This window comes from Cupressus sempervirens, chromosome 3 (assembly GCF_028749045.1).
Source record: "Cupressus sempervirens isolate cs-2001-9-10 chromosome 3, ASM2874904v1, whole genome shotgun sequence".
NCBI lineage: Eukaryota > Viridiplantae > Streptophyta > Pinopsida > Cupressales > Cupressaceae > Cupressus > Cupressus sempervirens.
This window is the reverse complement of record NC_143120.1, coordinates 590,915,554-590,932,659: the sequence shown is the minus strand read 5'-3', so window position 1 is coordinate 590,932,659 and position 17,106 is coordinate 590,915,554. Positions and strand designations below refer to the sequence as shown.

The window sequence follows — 17,106 nt, the reverse complement described above, 5'->3', positions numbered from 1 at the left end:
GTTGCTGCATTGTTGCTCATCTTAAGGGGGTTGTTAGAGTAAAGCATTAATTTAATTTAATTTATTAAATCACCTTTACTCCCTTCTTAAGATTTCACTTTATGCACTTTGCATTTCCATTTAATAATTAATTAGCAATTATTAAATGTATTTTACCTCTTAGGGTTTTCCCTTTTAGGTTTTCGGTCTCCTTCTATAAGGATTGATCTTTTGTAATTATCTCTTATTCTTTCGGTCTGATAATATAGTTTACATATTCTCTTGCCTCTTCTTTGCTTTTTTTTCTCTGTGATAGGTTCTTGCATGTCGGTATTCTTCGGGCTTTGTGGATTTGTATTGCTCAAGTCCTTCAATTATGTGGGGTGGGATTGAGATCACGACCTGATATGGGGATCCTTTCTCATAGTTGGGTTTGTCAAGTAGTGTGTTGAGGATTGTATGGATGTCCTTATGAAGAATTACATATAGGATGTTCTTTCCCATTTGAGGGATGGAGTAAATGGTGGAGTCTGGCTATATCACGAGTCTTGAGTAGATTTATTCAAATAGAAAAGCTCAAAATTGGGATGTTTTAATCATCAAAAGGGTAAGTGCCACGCTTCAGATCTGCCCTTGATTCTCCAACGATCAAGGTTGTTAGGCCCAAAGAAGGAAAGTACAAATGAGAGGGGGAGTGAATCCGTTGTGACAATTAAAACTCAAAAACTCTCAAACATAATACAGATTTGAAAGATAAACAACAAATGCATGATCCACAACACACAACACTTGAACACCAGATTTGTTCTCAAGGAAACCCGTTGGGGATGTACTATGCTAAAAGTACTGGCTAGTTAAGAGCATCAAAAAATAGAACAAAAGGTGTAAATACATCTACAAGCTTACAACCCAATCTGCAGGCACATTGCCAAGAGCACACTGCTCACAATACAATCTTAGATCTAGCCCCCAGGTGGGTTCATTGATCGAGATCCAAAATCATCTTCAACATTGATAATCAAGAACATTGTACTACCAAACTCTGCCATATCAAAAGATAGCTTGCTGTACTCATAATCATGAACAATAGCAACTATGGACACAATGATAATACTAGCTTCACAACCTCTAAATCATCAAATCCAACTCATCGGAACCAAATACTTGACCTCTGCACATAGTAACATTAGTAACCAGTAATTTGATCATCACTCAAAACATCATGCGCAGCTCTTTAAGTTGACTAGCATCAACTAAAGACATCTCAGAACCTGCAACATGAATCACAACTATGGATCTTTAGTATGGCAACCGAACCATAAAAATCACCAAACTGAACATTGCTCAATCCACTGTCTGCAGCTAAAAAATAGTATGTTAACATCACTGACAAAGCACTAATGTCAGCACACCGCAACAATCTCTAACATGTATTAACCAATCCTCTAACAATCTCCCCCTTTAGTATTGATGGCAACATATGAAGTGAAAAAGTGATCAACACACAAATTCATAATATATCCACCTAATCACTCTAAATATCCAGCTCAAACAATCTTTCCCTAGCTTCAACAATCATCTCTCTCTAAATAATAGCATCATTTTTCACACATATCTCTCCCCCTTTGACATCAATGGCAAAGGAGCCAAGGAAATCAAAGCTCTAAACTGACCTCAAAAGGCATACTAATATTCTGCACCACCAAACCACACAGGTCCTGCTCCCCCTAGGGAGATGTCCCCATGACACCAATCCAGGGAATAATGTTCTGATAATGCAACGGATTGATGCCACACTAAACATCTTTATTTTGACTAAGAGGGGCTAAGAACCCAAATCTACCTCAGAGATACTCAAATGTATCCTTTGGTAAAGGTTTCATATCTGCAATCTACTCTTTAGGAGGCACATAAACCAATTTCACTTCCTTCTGATTCACTTTGTCCCTTAAGAAATGATACTTAATTCAAAATATGCTTTGTCCTTCAATGTCGCACCGGGTTCTTTGAAATATTATTATCATTTGAATTGTCACAATATATAACTATTGGTTCATCAATGCATACCTTCAAATCTATCAACATCTGCGTCATCCAAATGACTTTTGTACAATTATTAGCAACAACATATTCAGCTTCAGCAATAGACTGTGAAACACAATCCTGCTTCTTACTAGTCGAGGAGACTAACTTTTTACCTAATAATAATGCACCTCCATTAGTACTCTTTTGATCATCTACATTTCTTGCTCAATCAGCACTTGTATATGCACAGAGTGTGAAATCTTTGTCTTTGTCAAACCATAATTCATAATCAACTATTCCTTTCAATATCTGAAAATTCTTTTTATAAAAGCAACATGTGACTCTTTCAGACCATCTTGAAATCTAGCTAGAATTCAAACAGCATTCATTATATCCGGTCTAGTCTGTGTCAAGTAAAGCAATCCACTGATCATGGACCTATATCTACTCTGATTAGCACAAGGTGATTCATCATATTTTGTCAAATTCAAAACCAGTCACCATAGGAGTATCAACTGGTTTAGAATCTTCCATCCTAAATTTCTTCAATAACTCTGACATACTTAGATTGTGTAACGAAGATTCCTTTATCCAACTATATAATTTGCAATCTCAGAAAGAATTTCATCTCTCCTATTACAGAAATCTCAAACAATTTTTGCACTCATCAGCAAAACCTTTACTCAAATCATCATCACCTCGAAATATAATGTCATCAACAAATGCTTTAACAATCAAAATGCTGTCATTAGTTACTTCCAAGTACAAATTACAATCTGCAGTTCCTTTAGTGAAATCAATTTTCAGTAAATATCTGTCCAGTCTATCATACCAGGCTCTCAGAGCTTGCTTCAATCCATGCAAAGCTTTCTGTAGTTTACAAACCATGTCTCTTTCATTGGTTAGAGAAAACCCATCATATTTTTCAATATAAACATCTCCTTCTAACTCATTATTAAGAAATGCTGACTTAACATCCATCTGATAAACTTTAAAATCTGTAAGCAGCATATGCAAGTAATAATCTAACTGCTTCAATTCTTGCAACAAGAGAAAAAGTTTATTTGAAATCAATACCTTCCATTTTAAAGTAATCTTTACATACCAGTCTTGCTTTATCCGAAACACTTCACCTTGCTCATTCAAGTTGTTCCTGAACAACCACTAAGTTCCAATCACATTCTTGTTCAAAGGTATAGGAACAAAAATCCTAGTGTTGTTCTTCTGAATCTGATTTAGCTCTTCTTTCATCACTTTTACCCAACTCTCGTGTAATGACCCTTGCTAAAAGAATACTCACTACCAATGCTGAAGTAAGAAATTTTGTCAAACACTTGGCATGTAATCTGATTTGTAGTGCTGAGGAATGAAATTGAATATGTACTATGGAAATTCCATCAAACACTTGGCAAGCAAACTGATTTGTACTGTTAAGGTTTAATTCTGTACTCAAGAAATTGTTGCGCAACAAATCCACAGTAAACTGATGTAATAACAGTGCCAATATATTTAAGTATTCAATACAATTGCTAATTAGAACTTCCAGATTCTGACAACTTTCAGACTTGCAATTGTTTGGCACTAAAAGCTACTATAAGTATGCAATGCAAATAGACTTTATGGTTTGAATTGAACATTAATGTTCGTCACATATGATAGACTCAAATTAAAATATGCAATGTAGATAGTGACTGATTTCTATGAACTGTTACAGCAATGACTGACAAATTCAAACCCTTATTACAAACTTTGACAATAATCTAGCAAATGTAATCAAATTAGAAGAACTTGGAATTGCAATACAAGTATTGTAGACAAAAACCGAACTGTATGTTGCACCCAAGAAAGCTGTCCGTACCCTGCTGCTGTGCCAGGCATTACTGTACCAACAGGGGTGATTTTTATATTAATTTTTTGTCTTCAAAACCTGTGCCGAATCTGGTATAAATTGAAGCGCCTAGGGTCAGGGAGGACAATGCAGTTGGTTGCATGAAGTTTGGACCAGGTATGAGGGATTTATTACCATAAATGTGCTCCCAGTTGGCCTTTGAATTTCCCAGTTCTGCAACAATTTGTGTTGATGGCAATTTAATTCACTCTTGCAAACTCCCCAATGATAAATGATGCAAAACCCTCACCACAAGTCTCCAAAAATTGTCAACCCACAAACAAGTCTGAATACTCAATGAAGCCCAACATGAAATGGCTGAGTACCACTTCCAATGTGCAACCCTTCAGAAGGTCTTTCACTTCCTCAGTTATGCAATCTCTTGAGAGGTATTGTTCTCAAGGATTATGCTGAATATTTGCAGACTATCAAGCTCCACAAATGCTCATAGAAGATGTAGTTGAGTTATCAAATCCCGTATCCAAATGAAAGCCCAAGCCCTCTATTTATCTACTTTCCTAAGAAGTTACTAAGAACTTCTAGAAACATCCTTTTCTAAGAAGTTACTAAGAACTTCTAGAAACATCTATTATAAAATCCCATTATAATGCACTTTTATAATAAATAAAAGGTGCAACTCAACTTAGAATTATAACATGTAGGCCGCGTATAAAAAGTAATGATAAAATAATTTCTCCAAGAGCATAATAAGCCATCCAATCCTCAAATAAACGCTAGAATGACTCTCTCATCACAACCACCAGTCTACGAGAGTCCGTGCTAGACTGATCCGGCACGCAAAACGATGTCAACCAAAACGGGGACATTACATCTCGTCATTACATGCTTCATAACATCTTTAGGCTCAATCGCAGATAATAAATGTGTTTCATTCCTAGCAGTCTTTCCTCTAGTTTGAACACCTCTATTTTTGTCATCAATAGTAGTTTTTTCAGAATGATTAATCTTCACATATCGTGATGTTTTCAGAGTAGGCCTTGTAGCAATCTTTTCGGTGTCAATCTCTTCCACAGTAACTTCTGGTTTTTCTACCAGACCATTCAACAATTCAATCTGATTCTGTGCTTCCTCATCTTGATTGTCTTCTTCATGTATGTCATATCTGTAGTCACTTCAAAATCTCTTAACACACTCATCAATTCTGACATTTGCAATTTCAACAATTTTCTCTAATCTATAGTTATAACATTTATATGCCTTTCTTTTTCTAGAATAACTAAGAAATATTCCTTGGATCAAACTTTTTAACATATTCGTCTCTCTTAATATATCATTTACTTCCTAAAATTCTAAAATATTTCAGAGTAGGAGCATGACCATACCATAATTTATAAGTCATCTTACTAGTTTCCTACTTAATCTGCACTCTGGTTACTGTGTACACTGTTGTACTCACTGCTTCTCTCTAGTAGATCTGCAGCACTTTTCCTTCAATCATCATTGTTCTAGCTGTGTCAAGAATTGATCTGTTCCTTCGCCCAACAACACCATTCTACTGTGGTGTTTGCGGAGCAAAAGTCTGTCTCTTAATTCCATGTTCTTCACAAAAAGCATAGAATTCATCAGATGTGAGTTCATCTCCTTTATCCAATCTCAAGCGCTTCAATCTCCTAGATTTTGTCTCAACCATCACCTTAAAGATCTGAAATTCCTAAAAAGCTTCTAATTTTCTTTCAAAAATATCACCCACATCATTCTGAAATAGTCATCAATAAACAACAGAAAGTATTTGTCTCTATAGTAGCTTCTTGTTCTTGTAAGATCACACAAATCTGTATGCACCACATCTAGCAAACTATTTGAAATATACATCTTACTTTAAAAGTAGATCTAGTCATCTTTCCTAGTTGACATTCTTTGCACATATTGTTATGCTTCATCAGTTTAGGCAAATCTCTCACAACAATACTAGTGCTAATCTTCACCATATTATCAAAATTCACATGACAAAATCCTTTAGGCTACAACTAGATATTAAAATTTTAGCAACCAAACATGTACTCTAAACTTTTCAAATGAAATAGATTACTTCTGTTTGTTTATTGGATGCAATCAATTCTCCATTGCTTCCAAGGATTTTGCACATACCACTCATGAAATCCTACCTACAACCCTAAACCAATAACTGTTCAATACTAAACAAGTAATGTTCCAAACCTTCAACATGCAGAACATTTTCAATATTATGTTTACCATAAGGAGAAATAGATCCTTTACCTTTTATTAAGCAAGGAGCATCATTACCGAACCTAGTAACATCTCCATCATAATCTTCAAACTTCATAAACTTATCCTTATCACCAGTTATATGATGTGAACACCCACTATAAAGAACCCATTTTTTTTCTCTTTTCAACATATGAAACCAAAGCTCTCTCTTCATTAGTATTTTCTTCTTTAATAGCAATGAACACAACCTCTTCCTTGCTAACAACAAACTCTTCATCAATCACACCTTCATTAATATCATAATAACTTCTATGGCCCTTATATCAGAATCTTTTAGATTTCCCCTTATACTTATGATCTCTAGCAACTTTATCAGGACATTTAGATGCAACAGGTCCAATCTTACTACAATTGAAGCAATTCAAAGGTAGTTTTCCTTCATACTTATCAGATCCTTTATGTAGTCTTCTTGCAAACAAGGCTTCCAACTCATCCAACTTCCTTTCTTTCTCTTCAATAACTTCCTAGTCTTTAGCATATCTTCCAAATCTAGTAGGTCTTGATGCACTTGCAGAACTATCATACTCAACTATTTGTTTGTCATTGTTCTCAGTAGAATGGTTCTCATATTCAATCATTCTCCTTTGACCGTGGCTTTAAATGCGGTCTCAATTTTCGGAAGTTCCTTGTCAATTGTCAAGGGTAGTCATTTCATATGCACTAAGTCTTCTTGTCGGTGCTTTTCTGGAAATCTTTCTAATTGTTCTCAACTCTTCAATAGTAGCAACTTTCTCACTATAACACTTTGGCAAAGATCTCATTATCTTGTCTATAACCTCATCTTCTTTCAAGGTACCACCAACACATCTGATTGCACAAACCACATCTTTTTTTCTCTGCATAAAGGATGCAATAGTCTTTTTTTTGCTCATCCTTATGTCTTCATACTTTCCTTTCAATCTCTGCAACTTATCTTGTTTAACATATCCATTACCTCCAGACGTAGATTCCAATTTAGTCCATACCTCATACGCTATCCGCGATCCATAATTGTGTGAAGACTGTGTCAAATAAGGCACTAATATTCGCTTCTCTTGCCAACATGTTCTCTTTGAATCTCTTTTTCTCAGTTGTAGTAGCTTGTGATAAATCAGACGGAATAGCATAGTTCTTGTTTGTTGCAATTTGCCAATATTCGTCTCCCACACATATCAGGTAGGTAGTCATTCGATCCTTCCATTTCAGATAATTAGTACCATCAAACTTCAGACTCTCTTTCCTCAAACTTGCCATGTCGTATCTCCTTTAAGTGGTTAAGCTCCCGCAAAAGGAATTAATTTCGATGGCAATTGTTAGACCCATTGAATGCAAGGACAACTGAGAGGGGGGGTGAATTGGTTTTGACAATTAAAACTTAAAACCTCTCAAGCATATGACAGATCTGAGTAAATGCAAGATGCACTACACACAACACTCGAATACTAGATTTGTTCTCAAGGAAACTTGTTAGGAAAAACCCTGGTGGGAACTAAACCCACAAGATGATGTAATCTGCTAAAAGTATTGCCTAGTTAAGAGCATAAAAATAGAGAACAAAAGGTGTACATACACCCACAAGCTTACAACCCAATCTACAAGCACACTACCAAGATCATACTGATCACAATACAATTTAAGATCTGGCCCTCAGTCGGCTAACCGATCTCTTCTCAATTATAACAAGATGGACAAGCAAAGATTATATCTCTAAAGGCCTTGGAGAGTTGGATCTATTTTCTAGGAAGGATGGATATGTCAAATTTTGGATATCCATAAGGCCTTGGGAGGAGATAGTTGTAATGAGATGATGACATATCTTGAGGACCATTCTAGAATAACTATATGGTAGCTAGAGCCCAAGGAGGTCCTCCCATTAGAGCTTGGAACCTGATTACAAACTCTCCCTAAGGATTATACAGCAAGGCTTGTCATGGAATAAATGAGAAGGGGAGTGCTAAAGTGCATCGAGATAAGTTCTCTCGTTGAACCATTCTTAGTAATTTAGATTGAACCTTGTGATCTTTAGATTTGACAAATCCATAATTACGTTACACAATATATATATATATATATATATATATATATATCATCTAATCTCAAATTGGAATTGTTGTTTTGGGACTAAATAAAGGCACATCAATCAAATCATAAGAAGACAATATCTCTTTGCTTCACACACCCATCAAATCATAAGAAGAAAATATCTCATTGCTTGAGGACAAGCAATTTTGGGAAGGGTAGACTGTAATGCCTCATTTTGTAAATAAGATTTACTAATAAATAACGAATAATAAATAATAATAATAATAAAATAATGATAATAAATCATAATATAATATATTATTAAAATAACTATTCTATCTAATAATAAATATACATATATATTAATTAAAATACTATTTTTTAATATAACATACCAATTGGTATACTTTTAATATGATAATAAATAACAATGAAACTAGAATTAAATAAACAAATTATAAATGGGAAACCGCAACACTAAAAGCATCAACTAAGAAGGTATTGCTTCTAGGAAGACAACGAACATGATTGGTATGGATTATAGTTTTGTATTGATATTACCATATGATTGCAACGTTGAACACAAATTATAGTCGCTCAGACTATATCTCAAAGGAATCAATAGGAGTATGAAGCTAAAAGGAAGGAAATCCCTCATTGCAATCTTTATCTTCCACCAAGAGGTGACATTGGTAAACTAGAGCATATAATTATTTCATTATTAAAGGAATTAGACGATGCAAAAATCCTTTACAATCTAATAAGCATGGATAGAAAAGTCTATGTAAGGAACATGGACTAATCCTTTAGACTTAATCTACATGCTCTTCTAATAACATGGTTCAAGTCATCAAATATTAGTTTGCGGTAAATGATGATTTAGTAATCTTGCAACTATTATGAAATGAGACAAATCGATAGAGTATGCATAGTAGAAGCATTAGCAAAGTTCAACCACTGCATAAATAGGAGGATTGGAAGACAATGGTAATAGCTCCGTAGGAGAGACATCACGGGCTCCCCATATGTGTATTCCCATCAAATATTAACACCTTGATACAGTTATAAGATTATCAAATAATTCAGTAGTTTGAAAGAAATTGTCAAGATATGTAATGTCCCCAATTTAGCAAGTTTAAGGAGCATGGGTGTGTCAGCTCATCATCACGACTGTCGTGAGCTGAACTTGGTTTTGAGGATCTCTATTTGTGCAACTTACTATTTACAGTATGCCAAGAGAGTGTGTTTCCTTTTTTGGCAGTGCAGCAGTGACGCCTTGAGTCCAGACTATATTAGTGTTTCATTGAGCTTTGATAATATGATGCATATTGGAGGTTATTTATTAAGTCTTCCTTAATTAATAACTTTGAGTTATTTGTTCTAATTGGATGGTGTGTTGAAGAAGGCTCTTTAGTGAAAAGTGTGCACAAGAAGACTCTAGCTTTTGAGTTGTAAAAGAATTATAATTTATTAAAGTTGGAATATGCATCCAAACAATTTAAGTGAAAAGTGTAATTGTGAAGCCTATAAGTGAAAGGTATGAGCAATAGAACTCATGGCATTTGGTGTGAAGAAGTTTTAACTTAAAAATATTATAAATGCATTTCTTAGCAACACGTCGAACCATCTCATTATTGCTTATGTTTTATGAATTTGTGAAGCTTCAAGGGTTTGGTGTTGAGTATTGGGGAAATTGAGAATTCCCACAATTCAATCTGCACTTTGCATTGGCCATAATTGCCAATGAATTGTGTTCTGTTTAATTATCTGCTGCAATCAATTGTGAGGTTTTGCGAGGAGCTTATTTGAGGGATATTGATCATACTACTGCTGGTGTGTGGAATTCTAGGGCGGTTACCTGCTCTGGTTATCAATCAGCTATTACAGACCGTTTCTGTGGTTTCTTTGCATCATACATAGAGGTTGTGTCATTATATTAAGGCAACGTGGTATCCTACTGCACATGCGATCACTGTTAAAGGAGTTGCATTGAAGTTGCAAGCTACATTTTCCTTTGAGTTTAGCAGCGTTTCAATATGACTGGCTGCAATCAGGTTGAGAGTATTGGCATGGGCTTATACATGGTGTGGCAAATTGTTTCCTACTCCAAAAAGACCCAACACCAATCTTCTATATATCAGGTTCTTTCAAATGAATAAGTTATTGCATATGTGCAATTGCAATTGTGAATATTTGCAATTTGAATAATAGCAATAAAGTTGGCTTTCAAAACATCATCATTTACTTTGTATTTCCAAGCTTTTTCATTTCTATATATTTGCAAAAAATTAAAAAAAGGAAATATATTCAAAAAACTTAAAAACTTGAAAAACCAAAAACAAAACTTCTACGACACTGATTTAGAGTGAGCCTGCAAGGTTCATTACAAGATGCCAATATAATACTCAATAACGTGCCAACAACGAGTTGTAAATCAGATAACCGCTATCCCTAAAACCGCAACACAAGAAGATATCGACAAATATCATTTAGAATGAACTCAGTGCAAACTATCAAACACACATTAGATGTTATTAACCGTAACGATAAATAAGCTCAAAAAAAAATTAGTATTGGAAGGGGTGACAATGATAAACTGATTATAACTAATCATCAAAGTATCAATGAAATATATATCAAATAACCGGGGGGGGGGAGGAATTAGATTAGAAAATGACAGTGATTAAGAAAACCATTTAAAGAAAATGACAAACGATTAGTCTATAGGAAGAGGCATATGGAAAGACTAATAGATTACAAAGAAACGTCTACTCCCAATAGTTGCAAGGATTGTTACCATGAGATATTTAGTAATTAGGGAATATAGATACTTAAGATGTAAGGAGTTTTATATTGGGAACAAATCATAAAATAAATGTCAGTAACCAACACTTTCGTATTCTTGTAAGAACTCATATCAAACCGGTACTTAAAACAGATTTCCTAAACGTCAACTAAGACTTGGGTCGATGGTAATATATCATTGATTTGATTCTAACTTCTCCTATCAATGTATATGATACTCAACCATCAAGTCTTTTGTTAATCAATTCAGTGTTTTGAACGTAACAAAAAGTGACATAACAAATTTCTATAACCATTGATACTATTAGATACAATCCCTACAATCCTTTAAATTGTCCTATAAGAATCATTACATATCTACGCTCATAGCCTATATTACAAACTGATATATAAGAGAGTACTATAAGTCCATTATCAATATTGCATAAATTCACATCAAAATAGTATTCAATAATTTGGTGAAATACTTTAACTTGGCCTTATCAATCCAACCATTTGACAAAGTTAGAAGTCATAGTAAGGTAAAAGTTCTTTATTCCCAAATCTAGTCAACAAGGGACATTACACCCATCCTATCAATGGCTCCATCAAACCATCCATGAACAACACAAGCAGTTGTCTCTCTGAGATCTCTATTATTAACACAGATAATCTCTATAACTTAGTAATATAACTGTCAGCTGTCCCGACTTGTCTTAGTTGTGTGAATTAAGTTTTGGATCCTTATTGCTGAGTTGATCTATAAGCCTTTGTGTAAACTCGACATAAGAATTTGCTTGATAATGGCTGAGGTAAACATACAATGATGCCACCACTTGTGCACAACTCCTTCCAATTGGAGGGCAAGAAATTTGATTGCTTCTTCCTTGGGCATCAGATTGAGCTGGAAATATGTGTCCGCCTTCATTACCCAGGCCTATGTAGAGATTGATCCAGATCCATCAAATAGAGACAAATTCACCGTGCCTAACTTCCTTTTGAGGTCATCATTAAAGTAATCACAATTGCCAATGCCGTAATACCTCATTCTCAACTTAGGATAATCTTTGTAAGATATATCCCCCACTATATTTGCATTCCTCCAATCTTCTTGTAATTGTTCTTGCATTTCTTGGAAGGTTGGTTCCTGCTCTTTGTGCGGTGTTTGTCCTTGAAGTAAAAGTTGGCATCAAAGGTTGAGAGTGTGAGGGATGCGGGTTTGTCCTTCCTATAATTGAAAATCATTGCTATGCCCATTATGTTCTTTCGATATTTTGCATTTTGCCAATTTACACATTGTTTCCTCCATGAGTCACCGAGTGTGATTGATTTGGACTTGATCCTTGGTGAGTTCTCTTAACAGAGTCATGACTATTATAGTAGGGTCTCGTGCATCCCCCATTCTACTAAAGGGGTGATATTGCCTTCTTTTCCTAGTATAAACTTGGATTCATATCCACTAGGCTGGATCATTAACTTTGGTACCACTATAACATACCAAACCCATTATAGAATGGTAAAGACACCTTGCTCTTCATACCTCCTTCAATTGCTGGTTAAAAAGGCCATATAGTTTTGGAACAAAGTTGACCATATGGACTACTGGAATAAGCTAATCATATGGTGTCTAGGCTAGAATTTGTTGTATGTGGGAAAATGTTTGTATAGTGGTAAATAGACCATACGGTGTGGGATTGTACTTGGTCATATGATGTTCTAGAAGTTTGTACAATGATGATTCTTGGCGTATGGATGTTTTTCCTATGGTTAGGCCTTGATGTGTGAATTCTTTTCCATGTAAGGATCCCAAGTGATTCGTGCGGTGAGGGGAGGGATGTTTATGTAGACCATATGTTGGGAAGATAGTGAGGGAGTTGTATGGTGAAAAATGTGGAGCTCCGTACAATATTTGTGGCATAGGAAAAATGAGATTTGGTCCCTTATGATAATGCTTGTGGGTAAGAACAATGAGGTGGATGCCAAGATGCCAACGATGCCAAATCATGCACATAGTGGAATATTAGTACTGCGAATCAAAGTTTAATATAATGACAAAGATAAGTAACTAGAATGTTCATTGATTATAGGGCTTCCGTTGCATGTAATGCCCCCATTTTAGCAGTTTCTTGTAGTTGGCCAGGTCAATTCACCATTGCGACCCTCGTGAGCTGATAGTGGGATTTGAGGGTCTCAATTGTGTGGTTATAGGCTTTCCAATAGCCTATGGTGTGGTTTTGGTAGAGTCCACGTAGATTCGTTGAGTCTCGAGCCCAGGACTCTCCCGATTTTTTTTTTTTAAATTTAATTTTTTTTTTAAAGATAGGGATTTCTGGAAGGTGTTTTTTTTTCAGTGTATGTTAATTCTGAAAATGATGTTGTTGTATGTCAGGAATTTATTAAGTATTGAATCTTAAATCTTAAATCTTCAAATTTATGTTTGAAAATCTTGAATATTATAGAAAATTTAATGTTTAAATCTTCAAATGTCATAAACCACTTTATAGCAAATTACACAGTTGAATAGCCCTGCATCTCAAAATGAAGGATAGTTACCCAAATTGTAGGCTCACTGCCAATATTGATTACTATTTGGGTTTCATTATGAAGAAGTCGCTTTTAGCATTGTAGAGTTTAGTAATGCTGTACAAATATTTTCAGATTTACATATATTTGTGTGAGAATTCTATAATCATGTATATGAGTTTTTCTTCTTCTTTTTAGACTTACGTGTTCATGAATGTTAGAACTCTCTAGTGTTGTACATAAAGTTATAAACTTTCAAACTTACATGTATATGTGTTGCTAGCTACGTCTTTGGTCATTTTCTTGGAAAAAATTTGTAAGCTAACTATAATTGTTATTAAAGATTTTTACCGTTAAATGTTGTGTTTCACCAAAAAAATTGATAGACAAACTTGAGAGACCTGTTGTTGTCTACAACGCACATAAGTTGTAAGTTGATGTTTCTCAATATCTGAGTCTTCCATGACTTATCTTAGGCGTATTCGTAGGAGGGCATAGGCTACTATGAACCTTAGTCTTCTACACTCTAGCTATATTTTGATATATGTTTTCAACTTTTGATTCCATAGATTTCATATATTGTAGACATTTGACAGTGACACTATGTTTAACTTTATATTATGTTATTCAGTTTTTTTCCTTCAGAAATTCACTGTTATACTTATGTGATATATGCAAAATTGTGTATGAGTGTTAAGTAGCTTCTATTTATCTCAATTATCGTGTATTTGATGTTAATTGACTAGATGATTTATGAAAAATTCTTTAAATCCTTAAAAATCTTTGATTTTCATGGGTTTTTCAATTTTTCGAGTCCTTGCCAAGTCCTAGCCGAGTCTGGACACCGAGACTTAGTCTGAGTCAAATTTTGACTTTTCGAGTTAGAGGCGAGTCCGAGTCCTGTAACTATGATTTATAGTAAGCCACCCGTCAAGTTCATTTATCATCTTTCATCATCAGAATCACTTTGGTGTTGTCAGATTTTGATTCTGATGCTTCTTCAGCTGTTTTCGCAAGACAGGTAAACTATTATTATTATTCATCTAAATATGTTGAGGTTTCTATTTTTGTTGGCGCTGTTTGTTGGTCACCTCAGTAGCATAGCTTGTTGGAATCGGGATGAAAAATTTTAAATCGTAGGAACAAGAAACAATGGCCTTACATGTCAAAATAATAAGTTATGGTAGAAAAGGTCATTTTCAGAGCCAAAAGCAATTAATAAATTAGATTATAATGGCACTTTATTATATTTTAATGTTGTGTGTGGGAAGCTTCTTAATTGAAGTGCATTTGGGAAACTTTGTGTCATTTGGAGATTATTACTATAAGTATCAACCCATTTGATGAGTAAAGCATCCAATTATTTGATTATCTTATCTTTCTTTGTTGTCTTTGTGATACTTCCTGAAGTTCTGATTTTTGTGCCCTTGTTGAAGTATAAGGGTTTGGAATCTATAGCTGAAGTATTGTAGATTCAATTCTAGGAATAATTACAAGAATGGTTGGCAAATTGTGTTGAGGTATGCGATTTGTCATTCCTTCCGACTGTTGCTACTGTTTCTAAGGAGAGGGTTTTAGCTGGCTGAATTTGTGAAGGAAATTGGAGGTATTATTGATAATTGCATCTGCTATATAGAGGCACGTTTTGGGTATTTCACATCTCTGTTTTCGAGTGCCAATTTTTGCTGCATATTCACATTGGGTTTTTTAATTGTTGGTGATATATATTGGGCAACATTGGATAGCATTTGTGTCCTGTTTATTCCCATGCGGCTGTAGCTTTCGGACACGCTTATTTGCACTTTTCCAAGCTGCTGTAATCACAAATCTGGGCGTCTAGAAACTGATCGGGGTCTGGTTTTAATGCCATTATCTGGGCATTTAAAGGGCTGCAGTATTGGAGTTATTGTTGCATTGTTGGTGACTACTGAAGGATGTGGGCCTTTCCTATATAGGCCATGATTGGTGTCATTTAAAGGTCAAGGTGGAATGTGTTCAGCCTGCTGCAAATTGGAATTATATCAAACATTTCAGGTTCTCCTTATATTCAATTGTAATTTTCAATTTGTGAAGCAATAAATTTGCAAGTCATTAATTGCAAGATTGTTTAGAATTTGATATTTGGCATTATTAGTTGTGAGTTATTTACTTGCATATTCCAGTATTTGACATACACCAAAACATTCATATATTTTGAAAAGAAAAAAACACAAGATTGCAAGACATTTCAAAACAAAAACAATCTAATCCAACATTACAGTAGTGTGAGCCAGTCAAGTTATTACATTGCAAACAATTATAGTGCTTCGGATTTTCTAGAACCAAAACAAAATAATATAGAGGAGAATAGGGTGATGGATGAATCCCATCAAAACTGTGGTTAGCCAAATTGTGAAGATCTCTCACTTTCGAAATGGTGAACAGGGTAGAACTCCAATTGAAATTCACAATACAATAAAAACAATTCAAGTTGCATACCAAAAACATCTTACATGCAGGTCATAAATATCCCATTAGAGGAAAACTTTGGAGGTGCACAACAAGTGCCAACACCTACAACCAAAAAATAAAAGATGAACCCAAGATATACATAAATCAATCGACACCCCAAAATACAAATATTATTATTTTGTTTAATGATAGGGACAATACAATATTATTCCCCAAATTGCTCTCCCTTGGATGACCTCAAGTAAAACCTTCACCCTTTTATATCATTTGATGTGGGGAGAGTCACACCTCTTCATCATGGCTGCCTGTTGCAACAATTGTAATCTTCTATAATTATCTCTCTTGGGAAGAGTGGCAACCCTTTGGTCATTTCTACCCTTTTGAAGAGTCACAACTTTTCATAATTGCCACAACTCTTTATAATTGTCACTCTTTTAAAGAGTCACAACCCTTCATAGTTATTAACCTTATTATTCTTCTCATTTCTTTTTTCTCTTGTATTAATTCTTTTTGAATTCACTACTTCCCTTTTCTCTTCATTCCTCCCTCCCCTCTTACAAATGAAGTTTTCCTTCTCTTTTTTATCGCATGTTTGAGAGAGTCACAAATTTTGATTTCATGCCTTTTGACCATTCATTAAGCTTAACTAAACTTTAATTATGGTCTGTTTTAATTTTATTATTTTATATTTTTTAATTTAAATTATATTTTTATTCTTTTATATTTAAATTTTATTTTGTTGTTTATATTAAATCCTTTTTTCAAAAGGGAACATCTCATCACTGATCTTAAAAGCTGACTGGGAGTGCCTTTAATGTGCTCAGATTCGAATATAAAATAACAGGGAAATCTTAAATGACTCTCATCATGTTTGGTCGCACATGAGACCTTCAACTTCTGTATAAGTTGAGAAATCCATCAAGTGGGATTATCTTTTCATGACACCATCAATCCCCAAAGCCCAGTTTAAACACTTGTGTTCAGTGATTGGACTAAGCATGAAACTTCTTGGATTTGGAGGTCATAGAATGAATTTTTTTAATTTTCTAGGGGGCAGCTTCTTATAGAGGTTGCATTAGCAATTTAGCACTTAACACGAAGGATTTTCAATAGTAGTTGGATATTTTATCAGTTAGATCAATTTTAGATCATCTTTGCAATGATTGCTGTTTGATTATCAGAAAATATTTGTTGTTGAATATCCA

At 34.6% G+C, this 17,106-nt stretch overlaps 1 protein-coding gene across 3 annotated transcripts in view; it reads left to right on the top strand.

Annotated features, from left to right (window-relative positions):
- The window catches only part of LOC149568053 (Haloacid dehalogenase-like hydrolase (HAD) superfamily protein), a 132,560-nt gene that overhangs the window by 8,203 nt on the left and 107,251 nt on the right, over positions 1-17,106 (top strand). The window lies entirely within an intron of this gene.